This window comes from Anopheles nili, chromosome X, assembly GCF_943737925.1.
Source record: "Anopheles nili chromosome X, idAnoNiliSN_F5_01, whole genome shotgun sequence".
Lineage (NCBI taxonomy): Eukaryota > Metazoa > Arthropoda > Insecta > Diptera > Culicidae > Anopheles > Anopheles nili.
Window position 1 is genome coordinate 13,407,697 of NC_071293.1, and position 7,500 is coordinate 13,415,196.

A 7,500-nucleotide genomic window follows, 5' to 3' on the forward strand; every position below is an offset into this window, starting at 1 on the left:
ATGAAATTTCAGCCAAATCGGGTGTCATCTATAGTTTTAAGCGGATAATATTCATTTTTTGAAGGGGGAGTTTGTATGGGAGCCCCCCCTTGTTCTCCATTGAGATGGTTCAAATTTTGCGAGTATTAGTTTTTAGTAATAAAACGTTTATGCATCAAATTTCAGCTAAATCGGGCATCGCTTATAATTTTAAGCGAATAATATTCACTTTTTGGAAGGGTGGGGGGGTTGTATGGGAGCCCCCCTTTGTTGTTCGTTGAGGAGGTTGAAATTTTACCAGTATAAGTTTTAAGTAATGAAACGTCTATGCACCAGATTTCAACCAAATTGGGCATCATTTGTATTTTTAAATGAATAGTCGCGAATTGGGGTTGTATGGGGGGCTCTAAAAAAAATGAAAAAATCAAATGCCTAAATCCGAGACCATTATACACCTATGAACCAAGTTTGGTGCAAATCGGTTCAGTGGAAACCCCATTGAAGCGCGCGCATAGGCACATATATATATATATATATATATATATATATATATATATATATATATATATATATATATATATATATATATATATATATATTTATGCTGCAGTGTAGTGCTCTGTGGCAGAGTAATAGCAATACTCCATTGACACGGGAAAGGATCCGAAGCTTCTAGAGAGATAACATAGGCTCTCCATTCCCTATACCCACCCAATACGTCCCCGACGTACAGAGCGGTAGCATGTCTTTCCGAATATCTGATCTTGGGTATCCAACCCCTTGAGAGGATGGGTGATATGCGTGAATTGGGGGAGGGAGAGATATCAGCGTCTGTTGTCCATGTCAGGGGCGGCTGGTTCTCTCTTCTGCCCTGGCATCACACGAGACTTTAAACAGCTGTGAAGCGTAGGTCCTCCGGCGAGGCAGGAGATTGGATGAGAGGCCTTGCAAGCCACCCCCAATACAACTGCAACGAACACTAACCATGAAAATTCGAATCGGAACTACGGCAAACGACCAGGGCTACGGAAAAGGACTAACGATTGGAAACTTGGAACATAGAACTGCAGATCCCTTACAGGACCCGGAAGTACCCGTATTCTTGCGGATGAGGGCCCGCGGCTTCGGCTTAGTAGCACTTCAGGAGGTGCGTTAGAAAGGAGATTCAGAGTGCCTGTATCGCAGCGATTGTATGATCTACCAAAGTGGTGGGGAAAAGCATAAGCTAGGTACGGCGTTCCTGGTCATAGGTGAGATGCGGAAGCGAGTGATCGGATGGTGGCCGATCAATGAAAGGATGTGCAGATTGAGGATCCGTGGGAGGTTCTTCAATATGAGCATTATTAACGTGCATAGTCCACATCTTGGAAGCACCGATGATGATAAGGACAACTGTTATACGCAGCTGGAGAGGGAGTACGACCGCTGCCCACAACACGACGTCAAGAATCTCATCGGTTACTTCAACGCTCAGGTCGGACGGCAGAAGGCATTTAAACCCACAATAGGATGATTCAGCGCCCACCAGCTAACGAACGACAATGGGCTTCGCCTGATAAATTTCGCCTCCTCCAAGCCCATGACTATTCGCAGCACCTTCTTCCAACACGCACCTCGATTCAGCTACACCTGGAGATCACCACAGCAGACATATTCCCAGATTGACCACGTTCTCATTGATGGAAGGCACTTCTCGGACATTATCGACGTACGGACATACAGAGGAGCAAACGTCGACTCAGACCATTTCCTGGTTATGGTTAAGTTACGCCAGAAACTCAGCGTAGCCAATAGGCTACGATACCAGCCCACCCCAAGGCTCAATACAGATCGGCTGAAGCAAGCGGATGTGGCGAGAGACTTCGCGATCGCGCTGGGGGAGGCGCTGCCGGAGGATACCACCACCGAGGCGATGTCACTCAACGACCACTGGCGAATAGTGGAGCAAGCCATCAGCAGCACGGCCGAGCGAATAATTGGCCGCGTAACACGTAACCAGATGAAGGAATGGTTTGATGATGAGTGCAGACGAGCACTATCCGAGAAGAACGCGGCGCGCACCCGAATGCTTCAGCGTGAGACCCGGCAGAACGTTGAAAACTATAGACGACTGAGAAGGCAGCAGACCCGATTCTTCCAGGACAAGAAGCGCAGCTTTGAAGAGTCAGACGAGCAACTGATGCAACAGCTCTCTCAGTCGGGGGAAACCCGCAAGTTCTACAGGATGTTGAAGGCTGCAAGAAGCGGTTTTACTCCTACGATCGCGATGTGCCGTAATGTGGAAGGAGACATACTGTCGGACGAGCGGGAGGTGATTAACAAGTGGAAGTGCTTCTATGACGGACACCTTAACGAAGCAGAAGCAGTGGATACCGGACCAAGCGCAAGATGGAGAATTGAGCAGCCCTACGACAACCAACATAACAATGAAGAAGCCATCCATCCTTGGACGATCATCAGCTCCGTTCAACAGCTGAAATGTAATAAGTCAGCTGGCAGCGATGGACTGGTGGCCGAACTGTTCAAGATGGGGCCGGAGAGGCATTCCGTCAACATCCATCGGCTGATCATAGGGATTTGGGACCAGGAAGAAATACCGGACGAGTATATATTCATTTATATTTATTTAAATAAATAAATAAATATATATATATATATATATATATATATATATATATATATATATATATATATATATACATATATATATATATATATATATATATATATATATATATATATATATATATATATATATATATATATATATATATATATAAATATTTTTTTTGTTTTTGTTTTTACATGTATATTCAAATATATATACATCAATTACAGTTTCGGACTTGTGTGGCGGTTAGTCTATAATTAAATTTAGTTGGTGTTTGTTTAATGTGTTTCAAGCTATTAGTTTAATATACTAGCCGTATATACTGTTTATGCAGATCACAATTATGCAAAACAAACACACGTGATATGCAACTCGGAAAAAATACTCCGGTATTTTTTCAGAAGGTATTTTTGCGGTCCAGTGGAAGTTATTTTTTTTCTTTTAGTCAGAAAAATATCAAAAAGGCAAATATCAAAAAGGCTCTAGATGGTTTTTGTTGTTGTTTTTTATTAGATCACTAAACCTCACAACTTTCATTAGATTCAGAAGAGCGAAGATATCTAATTCATTATTTATATTGAAAACAACGTAATAAATACGATGTTAAAGGCATATTTCAAACAAATCCTGATTTATTAGACCTAAACATGTTAATTCCTTTGCAATCATACTTGCCTTCAGAACAACAACGGAACAATACGGGTTTAAAATCGTGTCCGATAGCTGTTAAAACTGTCTTAGCATTAATTTCGCAAAACAACAATTATTTGTAGGTGTATTTGGGCAATATCTCTACGGTGCTCTTATTTCTCTCAGGACGAATGATACACATTACGCAGCCGTACAGATCTTTGCCAAAAATTGTTCTAGTGTCAATATTTATCCATTCTTATTTATTTGCACGTCAAATTTCTACATTTTTGACTGGTTTTATTTGCTGAATCTACATGTAAGTGCTGAAATTTTTTTCTTCATTATTAAATACTTTTGTATTTTGTCGTTTGTTAGTCCAATTGAATGACGTCGTAAAGTTGCCGTCGTGTGTTGGGTGCTTTTGTGCACCCATCGAAGCTAGACGTTCGAAACGCTCAAAATGTCGCTTGGGATGACGTGCTTAGCTCGAAGCTTTTCAGTGTTTCTGTAACAGTCGTAGCAGTAGGGTGTAGTGTGCCGTCTAGTAGGGTAGTTGTGTGTAAGTTGCGCCGTGGTAAGGTTTGAGTTATGCTCACATAAGCTGCTTGTGCATTCGTAGTTTCCGTGGCTTGTGACAGTTCGAACACGAAGCGTGCCGGGACAGATTACTCACCTCACTCGAGGTTTCCTTCGGCTTCGTTCATTGAACACTTAGCTTAAAAGCAAACGCGTGTGTCAAGTTAGGATGAGGGAATGATCATAACAGACAGGGTACATTCGCTTTTCGTGCGTGATTGCGTTAATCTGCAGTGTTGGTTCTGGTATGCGCAGAAAATTTAATGAGTTCCACAAAGTGAAAAAAAAATCGAAACGGACGCGCCAGCCGTTCGGTTTCGTCATTGGGCTGATCCCGCTGCCGGAGTCTAAAGCTGCGGACGGCCGTTGGAAGAGCGAGCCGGCGTATCTATTGCTGCGTTCTTCGCGCCACCGGCGTGACGCATCCGTCAGAACACAACCAACCACACTTCACCATCACCAGCGCCGCTCATCGACACGGTAGCAGCAATATCGCCCGCGATCGTCTAGCGCCTTCGCTTGGTAGGCTGTTCCTCCGAGAGAAGGTGGATCGTGGCTGGCTTCAAGCCCTTTACGCCGGCCAACATTGTGTGCCGTTCGTCTCCCGCCGTCCTGTCTCTACGACCATTGCAAGTTACTCCCGTATCTCGCGAGCTTTTTGTTCCTTCTGGGAAGCTCTGCGTCCTATTCCTTACATGGTGTTTGTGCAGAAAAGCCCCTTCGAAGCGTGCTGTTGTTCACGCCTGTTCAAAAATGCACTCTATTCCTTCCCACTCGCTATGCCGCTCTTTCGCCTACCTCTCGAAGTCTCGCGCGGCTGGAGCGTGTGCTTTTGTGTTGAGAAAAAAAATTACTCGTGAATCATCGCACCCTGCACGGGCGCATATCCCTGACGGACAGTACAGAGCCTTTTCCAATATGTTCAGTCGTGTGCATGCGCGCGCATTTGTGTGCTGCTATGCGCAGGAGGCTCTTCAAACGCGTATGCGACATCGTTTGCTTGCTCACACGCATACAAACACCCGAAACGTGGCTTGCGGGCTTCACAAGACCCGCAGGCTTCGTTCCTGGTATTTCATGATTCCAGTTGGGATCGAAAACCCCATGAACACGTTATTTTGAATCGGCATTATGCGCTGGTCGTTGTGTGCGCGGTACACCAAAAACGCGCGCTCGCGCGAGACAGAGAAAAAGAGAGAAATTGAAGCTAATCGCAGGATGCGGTAGAGCGAGGAGAAGAGTACAAGAAAAAACCACTTGGTTTAACTGCTGCGCACCATGTGCGCGTCTCGCTTACCTGGTGGCGAGCCATGATGATGTTGCGATGGCATCACCTTCTACACGAGAACATCCACAAGGGCTGGGCCGTTGTGTCAGCGAGCAAGGAAGACAGCAACGGAAACTTGCGCCAAAGCGCTGCTGCGCAAGCGAGCTCACAAGTGCTTGGCCCACGCGCTCGCGTTTTCTCGTCGAACCCTGTATGTCCTTGTGTTGGCGCGGTGCGTGGCTTAGTGAAATCAAGTTCTGCCACTTCCCCCCCAACGGCAACTATCACCTTCTTCTCCGCACTCTCATTCCTCAACCGATTTACGGCGTGTAGAAACTAAACCGACCTTCCAACGTTTGCGCGTTCCTTGTCCTGCCTGAGCGTCGCATGGAGCGTTGCGTTGATTTTAAGAATCAGGTGGTGTAGAAGTGATAGAGAAGGGACAGAAAAAACCCCGCGTCGCATCGAAACTTTGTCTGAGTCCTTCGATAAGGTGATTTACACACTAGATGATCTTTGTTCAACGTCCTAGCTGGAATAAGCATTTTTACGTAGTTTTTTTTTCATTTACTTATTAATGTGTGCTTAATAAGCACGGCGCACAGTTGAAAAGGTTTAACCCTGTAACATCTTGCTGGTGTGATCTTGTTGGCTGACCCCCCTTTTTTGGTAGTTTCAAAGTTCAGTAATATACCGTTTCGGGCGAAGCTTTATGCAAGTTCGCTCTAGCTGCCCCGGGAGGCGAATGAATTTATGAGTTTGATTTCAATGAATTTTTGATTTATGAGTTTGATGAATGAATTTATGAGTTTGAATGAATTTATGAGTTTCATAATCCTATTTGTTTCTAAATTCTATCTGTGTGCAAAATGAGCTGTTCTAATTATTTCAAAATTTAGCGTTTTTTACGTCACCCAGAAGTGGGTGACATGATCCCCATTGAAATTTGTCCTCACACACTTTTGAGTTCCCCTCTGCCTGTTAACCTAACAGCTAGGCGGCGTAGTACAAACTCCTGTTACTGTCACACTTCCATCCAGCGATCCATTTGACAGTATGAGAGAGCGTCGTAACCAAAGCCTGAGAATCGAACTGGATCTTCAAATTACTGTGTCCCAACTCGATGTTATTTCGACCCAGGATCTTCGGAACGCCGTGTCAAGTTTTGCTGATCTCCTACACAGGAAAAGGGTTTTTTTTGTTTATTTGCCCGTGCTTCGTCACGCAGTTAGCGAGTTTACAACAACCGTCTGTGTGTATCTAAGGGGTACATGCGGAAAAGCAGAGTAGGTGAAATAGGCATGGTGTTGGTCCTGCAGGTGTTTTACTACTCTCTGCGTTCTAGTTGAATGTTTCCGTTGGAACAGCGTCGCTTCGATTTACTCTCTCACTTCTCGACACGGGGTTTCATGATCAATTTCTTGTTGACATTTTTTATTTATCTCTTTTTATCTCCTCTATCACTATCTCTTTTTTTCAAAACGTCCCCGAACACGATATTGTGTAAGCAGGCTTGGTTTGCTGCTCGCTCGTTTTGTATTCCAGCGGTTCCTTTTTGAAGTTAGTTTTATTCACCTGCCTTGTCTACACCAGGCGGGTTGATCGTATGTGAGTGTTAGTGTGGATAGCTTGCATGCGGTATAAGTTGGTACCGGAAACAGGTGGTAAGCTTGGAAGCGAGTTTTATATGCATACGAATATAACCTTAACATCTCAAATATCTAGCCCAAGTTGTATCAAGGAATTATAAAATTTTATATAAAAAGTACGACCTGTTGTGCATCGTAAGGATCATAGGAGACGAAAAGAAAAAAACAAGGTGCTTCCATTGAAACAGTTGCTTTCATCAATCAACCACCAGTCAACCAAATCACCAGCAATCAACATTGGTCGAATTCAATGTTTGCTTTCGTCATTGGAAGTAGCGTCCTTCGGCGAAGCGAAGCCACCGCTAATGCCCAAGCCCTTTTAAGCTAGGAAAATTTGTTATCGATTGACGGTGATGTCGCTTGGAACTGGAATATTGTAGCTATGGCAACGTGTGTTATGAGAAGCCAAACAAACGCCAAACTTGCGAGAGGCGTTTGGCGCTGGCACAACAGGCGTCCGGCGTTTTAGGAAAATATTTAGAATTGTGTTTAATTGTAACATTTATATGCAATCAGATTTTGTGTTAAGTGCCATTATACTAATATTTGACGAAAATGAAGTTTTCTAGGTTTGACGGAAATGATGCTAAAATCTTTTCAGAGTTTATCGAATTATCAAACAATATATAAATCATCTTAATACGAGAAAAAACTTTCGTCACTTTTAGCAGAGTATGTTGTTAAAAAAAAACAAAAGAAAGTGAAAAGTGCAGGGAGAAATTCATTTTCTGTAATTAAAATCGCACCCAGGAGGTGAGCGTACGCACCTCAAACTGCTACGATTC